The 24,752-nt window shown below is 38.9% G+C and overlaps 1 long non-coding RNA gene and 32 other non-coding genes across 33 annotated transcripts in view; 7 read left to right on the forward strand and 26 right to left on the reverse strand.

The window, feature by feature from the left end:
• The window catches only part of LOC149074486 (uncharacterized), a 66,417-nt gene extending 47,965 nt beyond the window's left edge, over positions 1-18,452 (reverse strand). The window contains exon 1 of the long non-coding RNA XR_016194481.1: positions 18,289-18,452. This is a non-coding gene — a long non-coding RNA (uncharacterized LOC149074486). The remainder of the gene's footprint in view (positions 1-18,288) is intronic.
• TRNAT-AGU (transfer RNA threonine (anticodon AGU)) lies at positions 36-109 on the reverse strand. The gene has a single exon. It is a non-coding gene; the product is annotated as a tRNA-Thr (tRNA).
• Positions 216-289, reverse strand: TRNAT-AGU (transfer RNA threonine (anticodon AGU)). The gene has a single exon. It is a non-coding gene; the product is annotated as a tRNA-Thr (tRNA).
• On the reverse strand, positions 1,086-1,159 carry TRNAT-AGU (transfer RNA threonine (anticodon AGU)). The gene has a single exon. It is a non-coding gene; the product is annotated as a tRNA-Thr (tRNA).
• TRNAT-AGU (transfer RNA threonine (anticodon AGU)) lies at positions 1,266-1,339 on the reverse strand. The gene has a single exon. It is a non-coding gene; the product is annotated as a tRNA-Thr (tRNA).
• On the reverse strand, positions 1,446-1,519 carry TRNAT-UGU (transfer RNA threonine (anticodon UGU)). Its single transcript has one exon. It is a non-coding gene; the product is annotated as a tRNA-Thr (tRNA).
• On the reverse strand, positions 1,625-1,698 carry TRNAT-AGU (transfer RNA threonine (anticodon AGU)). Its single transcript has one exon. It is a non-coding gene; the product is annotated as a tRNA-Thr (tRNA).
• Positions 1,975-2,048, reverse strand: TRNAT-AGU (transfer RNA threonine (anticodon AGU)). Its single transcript has one exon. It is a non-coding gene; the product is annotated as a tRNA-Thr (tRNA).
• On the reverse strand, positions 2,153-2,226 carry TRNAT-AGU (transfer RNA threonine (anticodon AGU)). Its single transcript has one exon. It is a non-coding gene; the product is annotated as a tRNA-Thr (tRNA).
• On the reverse strand, positions 2,333-2,406 carry TRNAT-AGU (transfer RNA threonine (anticodon AGU)). Its single transcript has one exon. It is a non-coding gene; the product is annotated as a tRNA-Thr (tRNA).
• Positions 2,863-2,936, reverse strand: TRNAT-AGU (transfer RNA threonine (anticodon AGU)). Its single transcript has one exon. It is a non-coding gene; the product is annotated as a tRNA-Thr (tRNA).
• Positions 3,043-3,114, reverse strand: TRNAT-AGU (transfer RNA threonine (anticodon AGU)). Its single transcript has one exon. It is a non-coding gene; the product is annotated as a tRNA-Thr (tRNA).
• TRNAT-AGU (transfer RNA threonine (anticodon AGU)) lies at positions 3,452-3,525 on the forward strand. Its single transcript has one exon. It is a non-coding gene; the product is annotated as a tRNA-Thr (tRNA).
• TRNAT-AGU (transfer RNA threonine (anticodon AGU)) lies at positions 3,631-3,704 on the forward strand. The gene has a single exon. It is a non-coding gene; the product is annotated as a tRNA-Thr (tRNA).
• Positions 3,811-3,884, forward strand: TRNAT-AGU (transfer RNA threonine (anticodon AGU)). Its single transcript has one exon. It is a non-coding gene; the product is annotated as a tRNA-Thr (tRNA).
• TRNAT-AGU (transfer RNA threonine (anticodon AGU)) lies at positions 5,286-5,359 on the forward strand. The gene has a single exon. It is a non-coding gene; the product is annotated as a tRNA-Thr (tRNA).
• On the forward strand, positions 5,466-5,539 carry TRNAT-AGU (transfer RNA threonine (anticodon AGU)). The gene has a single exon. It is a non-coding gene; the product is annotated as a tRNA-Thr (tRNA).
• Positions 5,896-5,969, reverse strand: TRNAT-AGU (transfer RNA threonine (anticodon AGU)). Its single transcript has one exon. It is a non-coding gene; the product is annotated as a tRNA-Thr (tRNA).
• Positions 6,076-6,149, reverse strand: TRNAT-AGU (transfer RNA threonine (anticodon AGU)). Its single transcript has one exon. It is a non-coding gene; the product is annotated as a tRNA-Thr (tRNA).
• On the reverse strand, positions 6,256-6,329 carry TRNAT-AGU (transfer RNA threonine (anticodon AGU)). Its single transcript has one exon. It is a non-coding gene; the product is annotated as a tRNA-Thr (tRNA).
• Positions 6,436-6,509, reverse strand: TRNAT-AGU (transfer RNA threonine (anticodon AGU)). Its single transcript has one exon. It is a non-coding gene; the product is annotated as a tRNA-Thr (tRNA).
• Positions 6,786-6,859, reverse strand: TRNAT-AGU (transfer RNA threonine (anticodon AGU)). The gene has a single exon. It is a non-coding gene; the product is annotated as a tRNA-Thr (tRNA).
• TRNAT-AGU (transfer RNA threonine (anticodon AGU)) lies at positions 7,145-7,218 on the reverse strand. Its single transcript has one exon. It is a non-coding gene; the product is annotated as a tRNA-Thr (tRNA).
• TRNAT-AGU (transfer RNA threonine (anticodon AGU)) lies at positions 7,325-7,398 on the reverse strand. Its single transcript has one exon. It is a non-coding gene; the product is annotated as a tRNA-Thr (tRNA).
• Positions 7,505-7,578, reverse strand: TRNAT-AGU (transfer RNA threonine (anticodon AGU)). Its single transcript has one exon. It is a non-coding gene; the product is annotated as a tRNA-Thr (tRNA).
• On the reverse strand, positions 7,685-7,758 carry TRNAT-AGU (transfer RNA threonine (anticodon AGU)). The gene has a single exon. It is a non-coding gene; the product is annotated as a tRNA-Thr (tRNA).
• Positions 8,035-8,108, reverse strand: TRNAT-AGU (transfer RNA threonine (anticodon AGU)). The gene has a single exon. It is a non-coding gene; the product is annotated as a tRNA-Thr (tRNA).
• TRNAT-AGU (transfer RNA threonine (anticodon AGU)) lies at positions 8,395-8,468 on the reverse strand. Its single transcript has one exon. It is a non-coding gene; the product is annotated as a tRNA-Thr (tRNA).
• Positions 8,745-8,818, reverse strand: TRNAP-AGG (transfer RNA proline (anticodon AGG)). The gene has a single exon. It is a non-coding gene; the product is annotated as a tRNA-Pro (tRNA).
• Positions 9,284-9,357, reverse strand: TRNAT-AGU (transfer RNA threonine (anticodon AGU)). The gene has a single exon. It is a non-coding gene; the product is annotated as a tRNA-Thr (tRNA).
• On the reverse strand, positions 9,463-9,536 carry TRNAT-AGU (transfer RNA threonine (anticodon AGU)). The gene has a single exon. It is a non-coding gene; the product is annotated as a tRNA-Thr (tRNA).
• Positions 9,860-9,931, forward strand: TRNAT-AGU (transfer RNA threonine (anticodon AGU)). The gene has a single exon. It is a non-coding gene; the product is annotated as a tRNA-Thr (tRNA).
• TRNAT-AGU (transfer RNA threonine (anticodon AGU)) lies at positions 10,038-10,111 on the forward strand. Its single transcript has one exon. It is a non-coding gene; the product is annotated as a tRNA-Thr (tRNA).
• Positions 18,453-24,752: the final 6,300 nt, after the last annotated feature.

Consider the following 24,752-nt stretch of genomic DNA (forward strand, 5'->3'; position numbering starts at 1 on the left):
AAAACGTTAGCTCTCAGACATGCGTTACTCTTGGAAGGCGCCGGCGGGATTCGAACCCACGATCTCCTGTTTACTAGACAGGCGCTTTAACCAACTAAGCCACGGCACCACCATTAAGACGGGAAAAATGTTTTACACAATTATTTATCAAATACTGATGCATGAAGGAAACTGCCGAATAAAACGTTTGCTGTCTGACATGCGTTATTCTTGGAAGGCGCCGGTGGATTTCGAACCCACGATCTCCTGTTTACTAGACAGGCGCTTTAACCAACTAAGCCACGGCACCACTCTGTAGACGGGAAAAATGTTTTACACAATTATTTATCAAATACTGATGCATGAAGGAAACTGCCAATTTAAACGGTTGATATTAGACATGCGTTATTCTTAGGAGGCGAAGGTGGGATTCGAACACACGATCTCCTGTTTACTACACAGGCGCTTTAACCAACTAAGCCACGGCACTATTTTTGAGACGGGAAAAATGTTTTACACAATTATTTATCAAATACTGATGCATGAAGGAAACTGCTAACTAAAATGTTTGCTGTCTGACATGCGTTTTTCTTGGTAGGAATCGAACCCACGGTATTCTGTTTACTAGACAGGCGCTTTAACCAACAGAGCCACGGCATCACCCTTGAGACGGGAAAAATGTTTTACACAATTATTTATCAAATACTGATTTATGAAGGAAACTGCTAACTAAAGTGTTTGCTGTCTGACATGCGTTTTTCTTGGTAGGAATCGAACCCACGGTATTCTGTTTACTAGACAGACGCTTTAACCAACAGAGCCACGGCATCACCCTTGAGACGGGAAAAATGTTTTACACAATTATTTATCAAATACTGATGCATGAAGGAAACTGCTAACTAAAATGTTTGCTGTCTGACATGCGTTTTTCTTGGTAGGAATCGAACCCACGATCTTCTGTTCACTAGACAGGCGCTTTAACCAACAGAGCCACGGCACCACCCTTGAAAGGGCAAAAATGTTTTATACAATTATTTATTAAATACTGATGCATGAAGGAAACTGGCAATTAAAACGGTTGCTATTTGACATGCGTTATTCTTGGAAGGCGGCGGCGGGATTCGAACCCACGATCTCCTGTTTACTAGACAGGCGTTTTAACCAACTAAGCCACGGCACCACCCTTGAGACGGCAAAAATATTTTACACTATTATTTATCAAATACTGATGCATGAAGGAAACTGTCAAATGAAACGTTTGCTGTCTGACATGCGTTACTCTTGGAAGGCGCCGGTGGAATTCGAACCCACGATCTCCTGTTTACTAGACAGGTGCTTTAACCAACTAAGCCACGGTACCACTCTTGAGACGGGAAAAATGTTTTACACAATTATTTATCAAATACTGATGCATGAAGGAAACTGCCAAATAAAACGTTTGCTGTCTGACATGCGTTACTCTTGGAAGGCGCCGGTGGAATTCGAACCCACGATCTCCTATTTACAAGACAGGCGCTTTAACCAACTAAGCCACGGCACCACCCTTGAGCGGCAAAAATATTTTACACTATTATTTATCAAATACTGATGCATGAAGGAAACTGCCAAATAAAACGTTTGCTGTCTGACATGCGTTACTCTTGGAAGGCGCCGGTGGAATTCGAACCCACGATCTCCTGTTCACTAGACAGGTGCTTTAACCAACTAAGCCACGGTACCACTCTTGAGACGGGAAAAATGTTTTACACAATTATTTATCAAATACTGATGCATGAAGGAAACTGCCAACTAAAACGTTTGCTGTCTAACATGCGTTTTTCTTGGTAGGAATCGAACCCACGATCTCCTGTTTCCTAGACAGGCGATTTAACCAACTAAGCCACGGCACCACCCTTGAGCCGGGAAAATTGTTTTACACAATTATTTATTAAATACTGATGCATGAAGGAAACTGCCAACTAAAACGTTTGCTGTCTGACATGCGTTATTCTTGGAAGGCGCCGGCGGGATTCGAACCCACGATCTCCTGTTTACTAGACAGGGTCTTTAACCAACTAAGCCACGGCACCATCAATAACGGGAAAAATGTTTTACACAATTATTTATCAAATACTGATGCATGAAGGAAACTGCCAAATAAAACGTTTGCTCTCTGACATGCGTTATTCTCGGAAGGCGCCGGTGGAATCCGAACCCACGATCTCCTGTTTACTAGACAGGCGCTTTAACCAACTTAGCCACGGCACCACCATTAAGACCGGAAAAATGTTTTACACAATTATTTATCAAATACTGATGCATGAAGGAAACTGCCAAATAAAACGTTTGCTGTCTGACATGCGTTATTTTTGGAAGGCGCCGGTGGAATTCGAACCCACGATCTCCTGTTTACTAGACAGGCGCTTTAACCAACTAAGCCACGGCACCACTCTGTAGACGGGAAAAATGTTTTACACAATTATTTATCAAATACTGATGCATGAAGGAAACTGCCAATTAAAACGGTTGATATTAGACATGCGTTATTCTTAGGAGGCGAAGGTGGGATTCGAACACACGATCTCCTGTTTACGAGACAGGCGCTTTAAACAACTAAGCCACGGCACCACTATTGAGACGGGAAAAATGTTTTACACAATTATTTATCAAATACTGATGCATGAAGGAAACTGCCAACTAAAACGTTTGCTGTCTAACATGCGTTTTTCTTGGTAGGAATCGAACCCACGATCTCCAATTCACTAGACAGGCGCTTTAACCAACTAAGCCACGGCACCGCCATTAAGACGGGAAAAATGTTTTACACAATTATTTATCAAATACTGATGCATGAAGGAATCTGCCAAATAAAACGTTTGCTGTCTGACATGCGTTACTCTTGGAAGGCGCCGGCGGGATTCGAACCCACGATCTCCTGTTCACTAGACAGACGCTTTAACCAACTAAGCCACGGCACCACTCTGGAGACGGGAAAAATGTTTTACACAATTATTTATCAAATACTGATGCATGAAGGAAACTGGCAATTAAAACGGTTGCTATTTGACATGCGTTATTCTTGGAAGGCGCCGGTGGAATTCGAACCCACGATCCTGTTTACTAGACAGGCGCTTTAACCAACTAAGCCACGGCACCACTCTGGAGACGGGAAAAATGTTTTACACAATTATTTATCAAATACTGATGCATGAAGGAAACTGGCAATTAAAACGGTTGCTATTTGACATGCGTTATTCTTGGAAGGCGCCGGTGGAATTCGAACCCACGATCCTGTTTACTAGACAGGCGCTTTAACCAACTAAGCTAGTTGGTTAAAGCGCCTGTCTAGGAAACAGGAGATCGTGGGTTCGAATCCCGACGGCGCCTTCTGAGGATAACGCATGTCAGACAGCAAACGTATTAGTTGGCAGTTTCCTTCATGCATCAGTTTTTAATAAATAATTGTGTAAAACATATTTCCCGAGTCATGGGTGGTGCCGTGGCTTAGTTGGTTAAAGCGCTTGTCTAGTAAACAGGAGATCGTGGGTTCAAAACCCGCCGGCGCCTTCCAAGAATAACGCTGTCAAATAGCAACAGTTTTAATTGGCAGTTTCCTTCATGCATCAGTATTTGATAAATAATTGTGTAAAACATTTTTCCAACCTGAAGGGTGGTGCCGTGGCTTAGTTGGTTAAAGCGCCTGTCTAGTAAACAGGAGATCGTGGGTTCGAATCCCGCCGGCGCCTTCCAAGAATAACGCATGTCAGACAGCAAACGTTTTAGTTGGCAGTTTCCTTCATGCATCAGTATTTAATAAATAATTGTGTAAAACAATTTTCCCGACGCAAGTGTTGTGCCGTGGCTTAGTTGGTTAAAGCGCCTGTCTAGTAAACAGGAGATCGTGAGTTCGAATCCCGCCGGCGCCTTCCAAGAGTAAGGGTACGTCCATAGTGAACCGCTTCTCGCTACTCGCTTTATCGCGGCTGAAAAAAGATCGTGAAAACTCATTGGGAAAGCCATAGTGCGCCCGCCTACCTGCTTATACCGGCTCAAACTGCTTTAACCAGAATGAATTATTATTTCTTTTTCTCGCTTGACCGGCTCACCGCTTGCAGTTTTGAACGGATACTTTCCTCTAAGTGTTCGTTTTATAATGGAATAGTAAATCGACGGAGTTTTTGTAACGATCAATTATCGTTATTACTAATCGTTGATTAATTATGACATAATAAAAGCGAAATGTTAATCATTAAGTATTTAAAAAAAATTACCAATTATAGTGAATCCAATTGGAGTTTTTGTGACGATTAATTATTAATACTAATCGTTAACTAGATGACATAATAAAAGCAATATCGTTGGTTAATCATTAATTAAGGTTAATTAACGATTATACTGAATCCAACGGAGTTTTGTGATGGATAATTGTTGCTAATACTAATCGTTAATTAGTTATGACATAATAAGCGAAATCGCTAATTAATTAAGGATCATTAATTATCATACTAAATCCAACGGAGTTTTTATGACGCCTAATTATTGTTAATACTAATCGTTAATTAGTTGACGTAATGAAAACGATATCGTTAATTAATCAAAATACCGTTGGATTTCGTTTTATCGTTACTAATTATCGATCATGATTTAGTTTTATCGTTAATAAACTAATTAACGATAAAACGAAATCCAACGGATTTTGCCGTTAATTAGTTAATTAACTAATTATCAGCCAGTTCAGTTTCATCGTTATTAGTTGATTAGTTAATTATCGATCATGATTTAGTTTTATCATTAATATAAACTAATTAACGATAAAACTAAATCAAACGGAATTTTGTAACGATTAATTTTCGTTTTTCTAATCGAAAATTTGTTGTGGCACTAAAAGCGAAATCGCTGATTTATCATCAATTAATTAATTTACTATAATTAGCGATTACACTAAACCCATTGCAACTTCAAGGCGAGTCCTATTAATTTCATGTACATTCGTCATTCTTTCATGTTTAATTTTATAATAAATATTTTTTGTTGTCAACAAAAACACACACAATAGATCCCCACGTGATAGCTCCATGATGCCAACTGCTCATGCAGGCAGACGCTCCCGCGAGCGGTGCACTATAACCACCATCGGCTAGAATCGCGCGGGATCATCTCGCCTTCTACAACTGCCGCGGTTTAAACAATAAAGCGAGAAGCGGGAAGCGGTGCACTATGGACGTACCCTAACGCATGACAGACAGCAAACGTCTTAGTTGGCAGTTTACTTCATGCATCAGTATTTGATAAATAATTGTGTAAAACAATTTTGTCGTCTTAATAGTGGTGCCGTTGTTTAGCTGGTTAAAGCGCCTGTCTAGTAAACAGGAGATCGTGGGTTCGAATCCCGCCGGCGCCCTCCAAGAGTAACGCATGTCTGAGAGCTAACGTTTTAGTTGGCAGTTTCCTTCATGCATCAGTATTTGATAAATAATTGTGTAAAACATTTTTCCCGTCTTAATGGTGGTGCCGTGGCTTAGTTGGTTAAAGCGCCTGTCTAGTAAACAGGAGATCGTGAGTTCGAATCCCGCCGGCGCCTTCCAAGAGTAACGCATGACAGACAGCAAACGTTTTAGTTGGCAGTTTCCTTCATGCATCAGTATTTGATAAATAATTGTGTAAAACATTTTTCCCGTCTTTATGGTGGTGCTGTGATTTAGTTGGTTAAAGCGCCTGTCTAGTAAACCGCAGATCGTGGGTTCAGAACCCGCCGGCGCCTTCCAAGAATAACGCTGTCAAATAGCAACAATTTTAATTGGCAGTTTCCTTCATGCATCAGTATCTGACAAATAATTGTGTAAAACATTTTTCCAACCTGAAGGGTGGTGCCGTGGCTTAGTTGGTTAAAGCCCCTGTTTAGTAAACGGTTGCTATTTGACATGCGTTACTCTTGGAAGGCGCCGGCGGGATTCGAACCCACGATCTCCTGTTTACTAGACAAGCGCTTTAACCAACTAAGCCACGGCACCACCCATGAGTCGGGAAATATGTTTTACACAATTATTTATCAAATAATGATGCATGAAGGAAACTGCCAACTAAAACGTTTGCTGTCTGTCATGCGTTACTCTTGGAAGGCGCCGGCGGGATTCGAACTCACGATCTCCTGTTTACTAGACAGGCGCTTTAACCAACTAAGCCACGGCACAACCCTTGCGTCGGGAAAATTGTTTTACACAATTATTTATTAAATACTGATGCATGAAGGAAACTGCCAACTAAAACGTTTGCTGTCTGACATGCGTTATTCTTGGAAGGCGCCGGCGGGATTCGAACCCACGATCTCCTGTTTACTAGACAGGCGTTTTAACCAACTAAGCCACGGCACCACCATTGAGACGGCAAAAATATTTTACACTATTATTTATCAAATACTGATGCATGAAGGAAACTGCCAAATAAAACGTTTGCTGTCTGACATGCGTTACTCTTGGAAGGCGCCGGTGGAATTCGAACCCATGATCTCCTGTTTACTAGACAGGCGGTTTAACCAACTAAGCCACGGCACCACCCTTCAGGCTGGAAAAATGTTTTACACAATTATTTATCAAATACTGATGCATGAAGGAAACTGCCAACTAAAACGTTTGCTGTCTAACATGCGTTTTTCTTGGTAGGAATCGAACCCACGATCTCCTGTTTACTAGACAGGCGCTTTAACCAACTAAGCCACGGCACCGCCATTAAGACGGGAAAAATGTTTTACACAATTATTTATCAAATACTGATGCATGAAGGAAACTGCCAAATAAAACGTTGGCTGTCTGACATGCGTTACTCTTGGAAGGCGCCGGCGGGATTCGAACCCACGATCTCCTGTTTACTAGACAGGCGCTTTAACCAACTAGGCCACGGCACCACCCTTCAGGTTGGAAAAATGTTTTACACAATTATTTATCAGATACTGATGCATGAAGGAAACTGCCAATTAAAACTGTTGCTATTCGACAGTGTTATTCTTGGAAGGCGCCGGCGGGTTTTGAACCCACGATCTGCGGTTTACTAGACAGGCGCTTTAACCAACTAAGCCACAGCACCACCATTAAGACGGGAAAAATATTTTACACAATTATTTATCAAATAATGATGCATGAAGGAAACTGCCAACTAAAACGTTTGCTGTCTGTCATGCGTTACTCTTGGAAGGCGCCGGCGGGATTCGAACTCACGATCTCCTGTTTACTAGACAGGCGCTTTAACCAACTAAGCCACGGCACAACCCTTGCGTCGGGAAAATTGTTTTACACAATTATTTATTAAATACTGATGCATGAAGGAAACTGCCAACTAAAACGTTTGCTGTCTGACATGCGTTATTCTTGGAAGGGGCCGGCGGGATTCGAACCCACGATCTCCTGTTTACTAGACAGGCGCTTTAACCAACTAAGCCACGGCACCACCCTTCAGGTTGGAAAAATGTTTTACACAATTATTTATCAAATACTGATGCATGAAGGAAACTGCCAACTAAAACGTTTGCTGTCTGTCATGCGTTACTCTTGGAAGGCGCCGGCGGGATTCGAACTCACGATCTCCTGTTTACTAGACAGGCGCTTTAACCAACTAAGCCACGGCACAACCCTTGCGTCGGGAAAATTGTTTTACACAATTATTTATTAAATACTGATGCATGAAGGAAACTGCCAACTAAAACGTTTGCTGTCTGACATGCGTTATTCTTGGAAGGCGCCGGCGGGATTCGAACCCACGATCTCCTGTTTACTAGACAGGCGCTTTAACCAACTAAGCCACGGCACCACCCTTGAGGTTGGAAAAATGTTTTACACAATTATTTATCAAATACTGATGCATGAAGGAAACTGCCAACTAAAACGTTTGCTGTCTAACATGCGTTTTTCTTGGTAGGAATCGAACCCACGATCTCCTGTTTACTAGACAGGCGCTTTAACCAACTAAGCCACGGCACCGCCATTAAGACGGGAAAAATGTTTTACACAATTATTTATCAAATACTGATGCATGAAGGAAACTGCCAAATAAAACGTTAGCTGTCTGACATGCGTTACTCTTGGAAGGCGCCGGCGGGATTCGAACCCACGATCTCCTGTTTACTAGACAGGCGCTTTAACCAACTAAGCCAGGGCACCAACCTTGATCCGGGAAAAATGTTTTACATAATTATTTATTAAATACTGATGCATGAAGTAAACTGGCAATTAAAACGGTTGCTATTTGACATGCGTTATTCTTGGAAGGCGCCGGTGGAATTCGAACCCACGATCTCGTGTTTATTAGACAGGCGCTTTAACCAACTAAGCCACGGCACCACTCTGGAGACGGGAAAAATATTTTACACAATTATTTATCAAATACTGATGCATGAAGGAAACTGCCAACTAAAACGTTAGCTCTCAGACATGCGTTACTCTTGGAAGGCGCCGGTGGAATTCGAACCCACGATCTCCTGTTTACTAGACAGGCGCTTTAACCAACTAAGCCACGGCACCATTCTTGAGACGGGAAAAATGTTTTACACAATTATTTATCAAATACTGATGCATGAAGGAAACTGCCAACTAAAACGTTTGCTGTCTAACATGCGTTTTTCTTGGTAGGAATCGAACCCACGATATTCTGTTTACTAGACAGGCGCTTTAACCAACAGAGCCACGGCACCACCCTTGACTCGGGAAATATGTTTTACACAATTATTTATTAAATACTGATGCATGAAGGAAACTGCCAACTAATACGTTTGCTGTCTGACATGCGTTATCCTCAGAAGGCGCCGTCGGGATTCGAACCCACGATCTCCTGTTTCCTAGACAGGCGCTTTAACCAACTAGGCCACGGCACCACCCTTCAGGTTGGAAAAATGTTTTACACAATTATTTATCAGATACTGATGCATGAAGGAAACTGCCAATTAAAACTGTTGCTATTTGACAGCGTTATTCTTGGAAGGCGCCGGCGGGTTTTGAACCCACGATCTGCGGTTTACTAGACAGGCGCTTTAACCAACTAAGCCACAGCACCACCACTAAGACGGGAAAAATGTTTTACACAATTATTTATCAAATAATGATGCATGAAGGAAACTGCCAACTAAAACGTTTGCTGTCTGTCATGCGTTACTCTTGGAAGGCGCCGGCGGGATTCGAACTGACGATCTCCTGTTTACTAGACAGGCGCTTTAACCAACTAAGCCACGGCACAACACTTGCGTCGGGAAAATTGTTTTACACAATTATTTATCAAATAATGATGCATGAAGGAAACTGCCAACTAAAACGTTTGCTGTCTGACATGCGTTATTCTTGGAAGGCGCCGGCGGGATTCGAACCCACGATCTCCTGTTTACTAGACAGGCGCTTTAACCAACTAAGCCACGGCACCACCCTTCAGTTTGGAAAAATGTTTTACACAATTATTTATCAAATACTGATGCATGAAGGAAACTGCCAATTAAAACTGTTGCTATTTGACAGCGTTATTCTTGGAAGGCGCCGGCGGGTTTTGAACCCACGATCTCCTGTTTACTAGACAAGCGCTTTAACCAACTAAGCCACGGCACCACCCATGGCTCGGGAAATATGTTTTACACAATTATTTATTAAAAACTGATGCATGAAGGAAACTGCCAACTAATACGTTTGCTGTCTGACATGCGTTATCCTCAGAAGGCGCCGTCGGGATTCGAACCCACGATCTCCTGTTTCCTAGACAGGCGCTTTAACCAACTAAGCGCCTGTCTAGTAAACAGGATCGTGGGTTCGAATTCCACCGGCGCCTTCCAAGAATAACGCATGTCAAATAGCAACCGTTTTAATTGCCAGTTTACTTCATGCATCAGTATTTGATAAATAATTGTGTAAAACATTTTTCCCGTCTCCAGAGTGGTGCCGTGGCTTAGTTGGTTAAAGCGCCTGTCTAGTAAACAGGATCGTGGGTTCGAATTCCACCGGCGCCTTCCAAGAATAACGCATGTCAAATAGCAACCGTTTTAATTGCCAGTTTCCTTCATGCATCAGTATTTGATAAATAATTGTGTAAAACATTTTTCCCGTCTCAAGAGTGGTGCCGTGGCTTAGTTGGTTAAAGCGCCTGTCTAGTAAACAGGATATCGTGGGTTCGAATTCCACCGGCGCCTTCCAAGAGTAACGCATGTCAGACAGCAAACGTTTTATTTGGCAGTTTCCTTCATGCATCAGTATTTGATATGTTTACATTGGATGAACGCAGATATCGAGGAGATATGATCGAAGTGTTCAAAATTTTCAATGGGATGGACCATAAACTTTTTGTACACCGCCAATCGACTGCTTTTACAAGGGGACACCAGTATCGATTGGTGAGGGACAATGCAAGGCTATGGTGTCGCAGGGAATTTTTCTCTAATAGGGTTGTTAATAAATGGAATAGCTTACCCCCGGAGGTAGTAAATTGTAACACAATTGACACGCTAAAAAGAAATACGATAAACATGTTGGGGTAAATCGAGAAGCTATCCATACTTACAATAAGACAGCCATAAGTATTCTTTATGAGCATTGTATAATATTTTATCATGTGTATATATTGTTTTTAATTTTTGTTAATTGCATTTTTGATTGGGTTGCTGCATTTTTGAAATGTATGACATCCATATTTTTGTAGGCATCTTTCTTTCAGCCACCTCGTTTTGCCTGTTGTGGCGTTGTATTTGTATAAGTGTTCAATTATCGGTAAACATAAATTGTCCGATTTTGACCCGATCGCCTATGTTATCGTGACCAGAGAACGTACTTTAAAAATCGTCAGAATTACTCACCAGTAAACGTTTGATTACTGGTAAACAAAATGTCCGCATCTGTCCCGATTTCCGACATGTTCGCATGTCTCGTCCTTGGTCAGCTTCTTTGCTTGAACTGGATGCAACGATATCCATTATGTACGCTAGAGGTCTATATAGTGCAAAAACTTTCTACTGAAATTTTCGAAATATCTAGCACCCGTCAAACAGAAAAAAATTCATTTCTACGTTTCTTTAATTTTGATTTGTCTTTTATGAGTTGCGCAGGAAGTCGCCATATTGGTTACCTTGTATGTCCCTCAAGAAAAAAGGGAAATATCACGTGATCGAAAAAGCCTCATTACGACTACAAACAAGAATATTCATCTCACACATTTATCATGATTTTTTTTAATTCACTGCAATTTGAAGTGGCGCTTTATTTCCCGCGATTGGCGACTTTTCTGTGATTTTAGCACGAGTTAACGACTTCGCTTACTTTTGCCATCATCATTTAGGGTTAGGGTCCCATCTCACTGTGGACGAACAACTTCTACCCTCAAAAGCAAGATGTCCATTCACACAGTATATCCCAAGTAAGCCACATAAATTTGGGATAAAATTCTGGCTTCTTGCCTGCGTTGATTCCAAATATATTCTAAAACAGTGGTTCTCAACCTTTTTTTGTCCATGGCCCCCTTTCGACCATTTCTCATTCCTGTGGCCCCCTTGCGAACATGAATAATTTTCTACTCCCCCCCTTCCTTTCTCTTCCCCCCCCCCCCCGTTTTCCCATCGGAAGATAATTATTCAAAAATTGTCTGAAGTATAAATATTTTTGAATTTAATTTGATTAATTTTTAATTTATGAAAATAACCAAAAAGCAAAATAAACACAATAGAATACAATAAAAATAGAATAAATCCCTTAGGGACACAAAGTGTCTGTGTCATCGTAATGTTACTTTTTGTGAAGTTTATTGTTTTGTGTTTTTCTCAGTTTGATTTGTATGTTTTATGTGTTGTGTCAGTCCAATTAAAAAAATGTATTTTTAATCAATGTAAACTCTGCGCTTGAAGACGGCACAATGTCATCAAGTTACTCTTTACTGGATGAAATTTTTATTATTTCCAAAATTAGTTTTTTTTTTGTGTAAAAGATTGTGGTTTCATTGAGAAATGTCAGTTGTAGCTTCCAAAATACGTATTCTTATAATGATAAAAATCGCAAAAAGTGGTAGCAAGCAGATTTGTTAATTTTATCCTCTTCGTGCGAATAAAAGTAGTAATGAGGGAGTAGCCACACAAATGAATAACAATTGAAAAGTTCAACCTTCCACATCGTTTTCAACAATAATACGTGTATCAAGGATATAGGTTCATGTTGTAGCCCTGCTATGAATTTAAAAAAATGAACTAAAATACGTGTGAAAATTTTTTAAATATTTGTTTGAACCATTCATTCCAGAGAAATCATGTACACGGTGACAAAACTGTTCGTGTGAACATAATAATGATTCATTATCAGGATTTCAAGCCCATCGGAAAATATAAATAATCAGATTTTCAAAGAAGAAAATTATCAGTTTGTTGACTTCAATTTCAATACGGTGAAAATCTGATATTTCGTTGGATGATAAGCTACCTTCAAGTGGTTTTTTTGGCTCATAATGTGGCCGCTCTTTCGCAGGCGAACGAAGTAACGTGCGTGTTACTTCACAACACACACAACACAACACAATATTTCACATAACAGTCCGTACTATATTTAATATACAGGGTGCATAGGTAACGGAGCATATGGCATTTTACTGGTGAACCATTGGTCCTAGAGGCATACTTCCAGTTGGAAAAAGTACCAGAATAATGTGTAGTACTCAGATATTTGATTCATGTCGCCAGGGGTTACATAGTTATTAAAATAAAAATGTTAACTTTTTATGAGGACACCCTGTGCCCCAAAACCCAATTCGAAAGTTGTTTCCTGGTCTCCAACAGAAAAAATCAACGTGTCTAAGTTCAAATTTTCACTGAGATATTCGAAGAAAGTTGGAAAAAAAACAACATTAAATGAGGGGAAACCATTTTACCCGCATTGAATGCTGTTTTTTCCCAAATTTCCTCAACTTCTCGAATTCGCATATCTCGGTGAATATTGCACTTAGAAACATGAAATTATTTTAGTTGGCATCGGGAAAGACAGAGTAACAAATTCTTAATTGGGTTCTTTGGCACATGGGGAAGGTATAAAAAGTTGTTTTTTTTATTTTATAGCTATACAACCCCTTACAACATGAATGATAATATGAATGATGAATTTTGATAACAAAAGACTGGTTCCTTGTTTTCGGAGAAACATAACTTTGATGTTTTGAGAGGAAGGTTAGCGGACGTTTTCAAAGATCGGTTGGAATCAAAAGGGTGGTAAGTCAATGGGGAGAATTTAGTACGACGCTGTCCTATGTTTTGCACGACGTCATATCCTTTGTTCGAAAAAAGCGTGTTTGTACATCGCACCCTCTATGGTTCACGGATAGCGTGCGTAACCTTTATCTTGAAAAGAAAAGAGCATTCAGAGAGTATAAAAGTAGGCGAGGTGACCTATCATTGTTTACTGATAAAAGAAGACTGTTGAAAAAAGCGATAAGGGAAAGTAAAAAAGAAGTTGAATCTCTCTCTAGGTTGGCAGATAGCATTGGCTCTGACCCAAAATCATTTTTTTCGATACGTCAATAATGGATGTAAGGTGACAGTTGGCCCCCTCTCGTTTGGAGGGTCTAGGTTAGAGAGCAATGTAGACATGTGTAGTGCTTTCAATGACTTTTTCGCGTCGGTTTTTAATGGAGATAATGATATTCAATATACGGGTGTTGCATGGGGTAATAAAACCCTCTTCTAAGAAATGTATGTGCACGCAAAGCACCAGGACATGATATCTATCCCAGGGTCGTCAAGGAATGTGCTAATGAATTGTTGGGGACAGTCGCACAGATATACAGGAGTAGTGTTGCTGAGGGGATCGTCCCAAGGGATTGGAAACTTGCTAATGTGGTAGAGAAGCTGTGTCCAATTATCTTCCACCGAGTTTGATGAGTTCCCTCTCGAAAATGTTGGAAATTATCATCAAAAGGCAGTTTGTGAAGTGAATAGACAAGAATAATGTATAGTCTCATAATCAGCATGGGTTCAGGAAGGGGAAGTCATGTGTGACTAACCTCCTTTGCTTCTATGATCACGTGACTAAGGCTTTGGGTAAGAGAAAAAATGTAGATGTTTACCTCGATTTCCAAAAGGCATTCGATCGGGTCCAACATGGCTAACTCTTGAAGCGTTTTCGTTAAGAGATAGGTCGCAACGAGTTATGGTGAACGGGGAATTCTCTGGTTGGACAGACGTCACAAGTGGAGTTCCTCAAGGAAGTGTCCTTGGGCCCATACTTTTTATCGATAAACTCGATCAGGGTATCGATGGGATTACTAGCAAATTCGCAGATGATGTGAAGTTAATGGGGGTAATCGGGAATCAAAACGATAGGGAGTTGCTCCAGACCAACTTAAACATGATTGCAGCATGGGCAAATGAATGGAGCATGACGTTTAGCGTTGATAAGTGCATGGTCGCTCACTTTGGTTCGAACAACCCACGGTTCTCTTACGAGTTGAATGGTGTCACTATCCCGGATGCAACTAGGGTCACCGATTTGGGAATTCTCATTGACGAGCGGCTTAGGTTTTCTGAACATTGTTCAGCGGTGGTCAAAAAAGCGAATAGAATGCTCGCGGTCTCATTTTCAAAAAGGTCTCTTCGCGTTCTCCTAAAGTCATTTTTCCGCTCTTTCGAGGCTTAGTTCGTCCTGGACTGTAGTATGTTGTAAGGTTTTGGAGACCATTCCTACAGAGGGACATAGACTTGGTTGAAGGGGTGCAGAGAAGAGCTACGCGTGTCCTTATTGGCACACAGGGCTTGAGTTATGAAGAGACACTTCATTTTTTTGAATATGTTTACATTGGATGAACGCAGGTGTCGAGGAGATATGATCGAAGTGTTCAAAATTTTCAATGGGATGGACCATAAACTTTTTGTACACCGCCAATCGACTGCTTTTACAAGGGGACACCAGTATCGATTGGTGAGGGACAATGCAAGGCTATGGTGTCGCAGGGAATTTTTCTCTAATAGGGTTGTTAATAAATGGAATAGCTTACTCCCGGAGGTAGTAAATTGTAACACAATTGACACGCTAAAAAGAAATACGATAAACATGTTGGGGTAAATCGAGAAGCTATCCATACTTAGAATAAGACAGCCATAAGTATTCTTTATGGGCATTGTATAATATTTTATCATGTGTATATATTGATTATAATTTTTGTTAATTGCATTTTTGATTGGGTTGCTGTGTTTTTGAAATATATGACATCCATAATTTTATGGGCATCTTTTTCTCAGATACCTCGTTGGGCATTTTGCCTGTTGTGGTGTTGTATTTGTATTTGAATGACATATCTGTGTTGGACACGTGATTTGGGTACTTTTTCTAGTTGGGTATGCCTCTAAGACTAATGGCTCACCAGTAAAGTGCCATACGCCCTGCTACCCCCAAATACACGCAAAAAAATAGTTTGAGACGAAATACAGTCAACTCTCATTGTAACAAATACCATTATAACGGGAAAAATATCGTTTTAACGAAAATCCCTCGGATAGGGTTACATAGGAACAATATAAAAATCTGGAATTCCTTTGTAACGAAATTTCGTTATTACGAAGTGATGTCTCGGGTCTCTTGGAATTCCGGTCTAATGGGGTTTGACCAAAGCGTATTAATAAAGGGTCTTTAATACGCTTTGGGTTTGACTGTATTTCCCCCTAAAAAAACCTGACATTTTTGAAGTAAAGTAATTGAACTTCGGCAATTTGATCTGAAAACAGCCCTTTTTATAATGATTGTCCTTTTTACTTTCATAAATTTAGGAAGGAACAAAAGAAAGAAAGGGTGGGGAGAAAAAGAAAAATGGCCAAGACAGGCTCGGTTGTGCGTAAATGCCTCGAAATTCCACTTGTGCGCAAGGGGATTCGAGCCTCACTCTCAGTTTAGGACAAAATTTCACATTTATGAGACGTTTGACTATGGGCACGATTAATATCTATATATGTAGCTTTCAATATTAAAATATTTCATTTATACGAAGCACAATTTCAATTATTTGACATTTTCATTTTGATTCGAACTCCAGATCTTTGGCATTTAGACATCATTTCCAACTATCAAATCCAAGCAATTTTTGCAGATTGTGAAAACGCGTCGTAGAATTGGTTTTGCATGCGTATTATCAACACTAAAAACCATAAATTTTTGGTTGACAGATACAAGGAGACGCATTGAGCCGGTTATGTGTGGACATTTCAAAGTGAAGACTTACGTGAGAATTTATTGCACTTTTTTTAGAAATCAGCAGATGCAGTGAATCTCTAATAAACGGATTTAAATTGCTTTAAGTGCAGTCATTCGCCTTTTTAGATTTTTTTTTCTAATGTCCACACAACATTGTTCTTGCAGGATAGGAAAATTGCATTAAAATTATTCAGGATGCTGCGGGCCAGTAGTAGGACAGTTAAAAGGAAGCATTACAGTATCGATTAAAAAAACATTAAAGATGTGGAGGAAGTCCCAATGCAGGGGCGGCTCGAGCTTACCTGCCGCCCGGGTGCGAAGACTCATGTGCCGCCCCTGCCTGGAGGCTGATAGGGCTTCGGTGAAGGGCACCTGGAGATAAACCTGATTTTTTTTTTCAGAAGAAAGCCACACATCATTGTTTACCATACAAAATGTGCGTGACCATACGTCCCGCTTTTGAAGTAGAAAATTTTTTGTCTGTTTTTTGTTCTAAAATTATTTTACCATTCTTAATAAATGCCAGATCAACTTAATCCTTGAAAGAGCACTTATTTTTGCGAGCCATCATCACTTATCTTGTAAAGATGATATTTAACGGGGTAATTTTTATTAAGAAAATTTTTCAAAGGTGTTTCAGGTATTCCTGGGGCCGGACACGTGAAAAACCAAATCACTTTCCTTTGCCTTCATTTGACTATTGTGCATCAAATTCTGAGTGAGGGTATGGGCCCCTAGGCTGGGATCTTTTGCAGGGCCCCTTCTATAGTTAATTTATAGCCTGAAAAAGCCAAACAATTATGAGAATTATCCCGGGCTCTTGTGGGGGCCATGGGTGAGGGAACAAAAATGCACACATGGCCCTTGCAATAGAGTACAGGGGTGGCGCTTGGCCATGCGACCCATTGCGGCCACACGGGACACCGCTTAAGAGGATGCTAAATTCGGGGTGAATGGGTAAAAGAAAATTCCATTGGCCAAAAAAAAACCAAACTGTCGGCTCTGGAGGTGCGCAAAATCCCAAATGAAGGGCCGAAAAAAATGTTTTGTTAAGAATTGTCTGGATAAATTGTGAGGGAGGGGCATGACACCTTCAAAGGGTAGGGCTGACCGGGCTCCAGTTTGAGGCCCGGGACTAAATCCTTATAACTTTTCTTTTTTCACTATATAAATTAACTGTAGAAGGGGCCCCACGAAAGATTCCCTGACGCAGGAGGTAGGGGCTATGGAGGGAGCAATAGGTAGGAGGCGCAAAAAATAAGTCCCACACGGGTACAGATTTTGTCTCGAGCCGCCCAGATAGCTTACATTCTTGTTTCCGGTATTACGATCAGAGGACTTGTCTATTTTCTCAACGTTTCCGTTGTCGAGGTATAGTATGACTCAAAAGCGTGATGTCGTGAATTTTTACTGTGTTAAATTTTGTTTTCTTAAGTAAAGTCTACGCTGCCGCTCCTTACAACCTGCCGCACCCCTTGCACCCTCGCTTAAGCCGCCCCTGTCCCAATACATTATCACAGCATTGTAGTTTTAAAAAATTAAATTTCGCGGGTATTTTTCCTCATGTATAATTTGGTCTCTTCTATAGTTTGTGTCAGGGCCTACTCTCACCCCCCAAGTCGTAAAACCACCGAGATTACATGAACCACTTTTTTTATTTCTTTCCTCATGTTAATGTTACTTGAATGGGGAAACATTACGAAAAAAGATATTCTATGCATTTTGTTTGAAATTAATTTTTTTTAGTCAGAGTGACTAAAAAAAATTTTATGTCACAAATTTCTTCGTGGCCCCCCTGGAATATCCTAGGGTCTCTGGTTGAGAACCACTGTTCTAAACCCTAGTTTCCCAACCTTTTTTGTCCTATCGCCTCCTTCTTCAGAAATTATTTTCTCCCATCGCCCCCAACGCAATTTCACCCATAGGATCCTATGTTATACCCGTAGCTTCTACTGACCTCCTGGAACATTCCATCGCCCCCAAGGAGGCGTTAACGCCTACGTTGGAATCACTGTTCTAAACGGATAGAAAATCCGTTTGGATTACACTGGAGCAGATAACACCAGACCAGCAAATCAACTTATCTATGAACATGTAATTCGATTAGTCGAACCTTATCTAGGAGAAGGTCGAAACATAACAGATAATTATTTTACATCACCTGAGATTATGTGCATGTTTGAAATCGAAAAGCTTGGTTGGGACCCTTCGAAAAGACCGTCGTGAAGTACCACCAACTGCAAAAACAGGAACACAAGAGATCTATACTCGTCGATAGTATTCAAAACTAGAACTGATATCACGCTGACATCTTATCGGGGAAAAAAGATTAAAAATGTTCTCTCTCTGAGTTCACTTCATACTGATGTAACTTTCAACGAAAACGTAAAAAAGACCCCAGAAACAGCATTGCCTACTATAACGGATTACGAAACTAAATATGGAGTCGACATCGTGGATCAAATGGTGCGATTATACACCACCAAGAATAGAAGTCGTCGCTGGCCAATGCAGGTTTCCAGAAAAAAATTACGAAAATTCTGTGAAATTTTAATTTGACGAAATTGTAATATTTTATACCGCCCCTCAAGATATCTTTTCTCACGAGAGCGAAAAGGAAATTTTTCTGGAGAAAAAAAAGTGTCATCAGAAATTTATTAAAATTTATAATTCAACAAGAATCTCTTATTTTATTTGGCGCATTTGGCATCCTGCGGCTCATATAATGAAAATTTTGTTAATGTTTGTTTTACAGATGAAGAATTTCATACTTTGCCTGATTGTTTTTAGGCGACATTCTTAGAATGCCTAGGCAAAGTATAGAATAAAACCGGTATTTCATACTTTGCATGAAACGACCAGGCATTCTATAGGATGCCGGATTTCATATTTTGCCGGTAACATCACACTTCTGGGCCTAACCTTTGACAAAGGGGGGAAATACTAATATTAACTTTATTCCACATATCTGATAACATACTACATCAGAAAAAAGTCTAGAGGTAAATAAAGAGTATCTGTAATTCAATGTTGGAGTGTAATTAAAGTTCTCTAAGCTGTCTAAAGCCTTAACTATCCATTAGAGAAATTATTAAACTGAGAAAAAATTAGGAAAAGTTTTGGACCCCTTTAAAGAGCAAACTCTAAAAATTTAGTACTGTATTTACATATATACAGGAAGGTACATATATGATAAAAGGGGGGATGTGAATTCACTCGCTAACATAAATTACAAAAACAGGGTATCAAGGTGATGTCTTCAAAAAGTTTTGAAAAATTTGGTGCTTTGATTTCACTCATTTAAACAGGCACAAAAATATATTTAAAAAATCCACTAAAAAATGTAATATTAATATTTTGAACACCAGTAGAGGCCAAGAATTTAAAAATCAATCAATCAATTTAAATAATTTAAAAATCCTACAACAATAGAGTCTGAGATAAACACCATTCAAAGAACATATCAGGTTTTTCAATGTGAAAATCCTCCATCACAGATGTTGCAACGTACCGTTAGACCCCCGGCGCAAAAGTCCGCTTTTGATTCAATGTGGTTGGGGCTTCGGGTGAAATATTTTATTTATCTCTGTCAGAAATATGTATAAATATTTACCTTTCATCTGTGATGTATTTTTTATCCTTAGACGTAAGGTACATGTAATCTGATTATGCTGTGAAAAATACTGGTTCCTTAACGTATAAATAATTGTTTCTAGTCAGTTGCGATCTGCTCATTAGGATTGATATTAACCTGCAGTGAATAAATTGCGTTGAGGTACTTTACCGGCTGGTACTTTTCAAAATGTTTGTTTTCAGCTCTATTACAGATCAAGAGTGGTGATCTTGTTGGGGACAATAAGGTCCTTTGCCTATGGTGGTTGTTGCTGATTTCAAAGTTGATGAGATGTTGGGTCATGGTGATCGGTGATGTTTGGATATTGGGAGATCCTCTATGACAAATCCCTAAGGTTCAGGGGTAACACAGTTTACCGAAACTGTTATTGGATAGCCACTCTGGGAACTTGGTTGATTCATCTGCGATGCAGTCTTGTGTCTATAATCGACAAACCGATTCCTGAGAGAAGCCTATAATCTTGCATCGTCGAAGAGAGGATTGTCGTCGAACTGTGGATTGCTGGACCTTTTAGGTGAGATCAGAAAATCTTCTTGTAATAAAAACTTGATTCATAAAATGTCTATATCGGAAAACTGATATATATGGCAAACAACTTTCTAATTGGAATTTTTAAGACATGGTAACCAAATAAAAAAAAAATTTTCATAACTATACAACCCCTTTCAATATGAATGACGTATATAAATTAAATTTACAAGTTATTTAAATAATTTTTCTGAGTGGATGTATGCCTCTAGAATCAACATTTTGCCAGTAATTTGTGGTCAAGGGATTTGATCTTTTAAGCAGTTTTTAAATTTTTCCTGATCTGCATTATAGCTGCCCCATTGGAAATAAAAACGTGTTAAGAACCCAAGATATTTCGGGGTGACCAAAGTAAAGCAGGGGGTGTACCACTTTCTGGTTCTTAATAAGAATATGTTTCTTAACTATGGATTTGATCTTTAGTTAAGAAGCAAGAAGGAATTTTTGCAACCACATTCTTAACTAAGAATCATTTTCCCTCTGTAGTCAAGAATCGAGTTAAGAATTGGGTGATCCTACTTCTTAGCTTAATTCTTGGTAGACAATTTTTTTTTCCGCCATGCCAGATGATGTAAGTTCTTTCTTTAAAAGAAATTTTTTTTATGATTTATATTTGCAATCAAATTTAAAAAAATGTAAAAAAAATTTAACATGCATTTTTATTGCCAAATAAGGAATTTGTCCAACTGTCTGTTATCGAAAAAAGACATCTAAAGTTTGTGTGGGAGCGTGGAAAACACTGTTGGAGTCTATATACAGCACATATACATATGCAAAATATTGGTTCCTCTCGATAAAGTTTGATAAAAATTTGACTACATTTATCACATTTACCAGTGGTTATGCATAATTCCCAAATTTTCAATCCATAAATATATCATGATCGATGGGTCATAAATACTTCAACTTTTTTATATTATGGGAACTTATAGCTTTGACAATTTTTCTTAGTTTAAAAATTGAGACAAAATTGAATTTTTCACGGAAAACACGTGAGAAGCTTTAATCAGCCAAAATATAATTGTATTTAAATTTGAAAATCATTATTAACCTGCAGTTGCATTTGTGTTTTTCCACACTTCAATGTAAATGTAAAAAAGGCCAACATTATAGAAGGAATGCCAATTTTTTATACTGCTGTATTATCTGATCACCAGAGTTGGTAAAAAAAACGTTTTTTTTTTGGTTTAAACCGGGTTTTTTTGTTTTAAATAGTATTAACATTAAAAACAATAAAATTTCTGAAAAATCATTTAAACTTCTAATTAATTAATTAAAATAAAATGTTTATTAATATAATTAACACTATTCCCATATTTAATTAATCAATACATATTTCATATATTTTAACAAAAACCAACTTTTGCAATTTAATTATTTTTTGCTTAACTCAATGAATTACTTCGTGTTTGAAAATTCTTTTAATGTTATTATTAATCATATAATATAAAGATGTTTTCTCCAGTTACTATCAGTATGCTTAATTAGGAAGGTATTTTGAAAAACCTATAATAAAAATTAGGTGAATATAATGTATATAATTTTATATATTAAAATTAATGACATCATCCAACACATGGGAAATTTGCTTGCAGAATGGAAACAATAGCGGACGTGCCAACTTTTGGAATCCAGAAATCCAGAGATTTTCCCGAGGGGGGTACCCCCCACTTATAGACTCTATCAAAAAAAATTCACAAAAATTTTTTTTTTAAAAATCAATTAAGAAAAAGTTCCATTCCTCCCCCCAGGCAGGTCCTGCATTGCCCCCGAGCAGAATACAATTCCATGCAGAATAGAGAGAGAAATCACAACTACATATACTGTTCATTAAAACATAAGTGTTTCCTTTCATGGATGCTATCAGTGATTGATAATCTTGGGTATATCAACTCTTAAAAAAAAGCATTATATTTAGCTTTATATAGTTTTATTTTCTTTCTGAAGACATATTTAAATCGGAGGAAACAGTTTTTATATAAAAACTTCAAAATACAAAGCTGCAGATGAAAAAAAATTGTGTTTACCAGACGACTGTTAATGGGATACAATAACGATTATACAGGAATTTCGGCAACCAATGTCATGCCCCTGATAAATGATTGCTGATAAATGCTACGTAAACAAAGTCACGTCTTTGCCAGTTGCTTAAATGCAGTCACCAAGACTTTTTTTTTATGGCTGCTCGATGGAAATTACCATGGCTGTCCTCTATAGGTGTTTTCCCTAACGACGACGGCAGTCATTGACGTCACGACAACGTGGAAGAACGCGTGAAATCTAATTTTCTGCCAAAATCCGGACAACGGGAGGAAGGATGAAAAATCTGGAGTCTCCCGCCTAAATCCGGAGAGTTGGCTGGTCTGCAATAGCCAGTCATGGAAAAATAACTTAATTATAGCATCACACGATTTCAGAATTCATGGAAACATCACAAAAAGTGAAGTAATTGAACAAATAACTACAACTTACTCAACAGATCAGAGTATGCCATGGCCCCCACATCCTGGAGCGCGGCCCTAGGCCGGGATCTTTTGTGGGCCCCCGGTCACACTTTTAACGGCATCTTCTGTAGTTAATTTATAGCGTGAAAAAGCAAAAAACGATGAGAACTGTTCTGGGCCCTGTCAGCCCCCCTCCCGTTTGTGGGGGCCATGGCTATGATGTGGATGCACTTGCAATTCACCTTTATTAAACCAAACGTGCCCCCACGTTAATATTCCTGAGGAACTTCCAACATATAGGGGATGTGCTGAAGCTTGCAATTCACCAAAGTTTGCAATCCGATTACTGTTCATAGCATTTCGAGGTAACCCCCCAGCCAGAAGTTGCAAAGGTTAAGGTGAAATGAACTGATGGCCGGCCAGGTGTCATGCAATCCTGTTGTTGTCAAAATGGGCCTTCAGCAGCTGCTTTGCTGGTATTGCAATGCGCATCTTGATAGAAGTTGTTCTATCCACACACTGATGCTGTGAAAGTGCCTAAAAGTTTCTGCACACAATAGATTATACTGCTGGCCAAATACAGCATCATCTACTTGCACATTTTGCACTTTTTTTCTTTCGCCAAAGAAAATTCCATTGTTTCAGGAGTATCCATGCAAATTTCCAAGTCATTCTGACCAATACTTATTGTAGTTTTTGAATCAAAACTTTAATTATAATCACCCTTTATATAGCTGATTATTTTTCATAAATCTGTAACTACTACAATACAGTAGAACCCTGATTAACTGGGCCTAACAGTGAAAGTATAAAAAAAACTATTGAATATTAAGACAGAGATATACAGTAGGAGATGTGCTACTTCTTATGGAAAAAAAATAATGTCTGTGAGATAATGTAACTACTAGTACACTAGTCTTTGTCCTTTAGGGACAGCTGGTGTCTTTATTGGATTATAGGACCACCTGCCCCCAGCATGATGGTATCACTACTGTTGCTGCTTCTTTGTGAAGAGAAAAAGAAACCTTATGAGATAATACGCCACTACATTAGATGTATGATACAATCCTTATTCATGAATTTGGTAAAGATAGAGCATCAGAATGTAGCCAAAGGTTAGAAAATGTGGTAAGAATGAGAAATTTTGGCTTCTGTATATAACTTTAAATAACTAAGATACTTCATATGAAAAAAAAATATGTATTCAGGCCACTTTTATGAGACTTTTTGAAAAAAAAAAAACACTCACACAATCTTATGCCATTTAAAGATATACCATCAAAATATACCCCAAAAACATAAAATGTGATAAAAATGAAAAATTTCGGCTAATAATGAACCAATATGATATTTTTCAAGGAAAAATGATATTTAGGCCACTTTTACTTGACTTTTTGAAAAAACCACTTGGTTTAAACCAAACAACCCTGCTGACCATTTTTATTTGACATGAAGCATGTATGCAATACATATGAGTTTAAAGTACCGTGTGCATTTTGCCACGAAAACTAATTTAAGTAAACATGAAGCACAGGCTCGTTATTTGGGGGGGAAGGGCCCTGTCCCCCCCCCCGGCTTTTGAAAATACACCAAAAATGGTATATATATATATATATATATATATGCATACATTGAGCACATGTTCTTTGCCCCCCTGGAAAAGTTGAAATGACGGCCCGGATGAAGCATATTATAAAAATTATTGTTTGTTTTGTAATGTTAGCTTTACTTACATACATAATGTAAACACAATGACTCATTTATCACATTAACCATGTTTGATGATTATGCATAATGACCTACAAATGTGATAGATTCACAGTATGCGAGCAAAATTTATCAAAGTTACTGATATGGCCAGTGATTATTCATAGCAGCTTTTCAACACTTTCACCGTAACATATGTGGCATAGTCCCTCTTTGTGGACGGCGGCAAGGCTCCATCCCCATGAATGTAGAAGAATCTTTGATTCATATCATATCGGATAATTTATGTATGTTTGTTTTTTACTGCAGCAC

The sequence above is a fragment of the Pholcus phalangioides genome, unplaced genomic scaffold, assembly GCF_987345545.1.
Source record: "Pholcus phalangioides strain wild (caught in Gottingen) unplaced genomic scaffold, Ppha-v1.0 ptg000017l_1, whole genome shotgun sequence".
NCBI lineage: Eukaryota > Metazoa > Arthropoda > Arachnida > Araneae > Pholcidae > Pholcus > Pholcus phalangioides.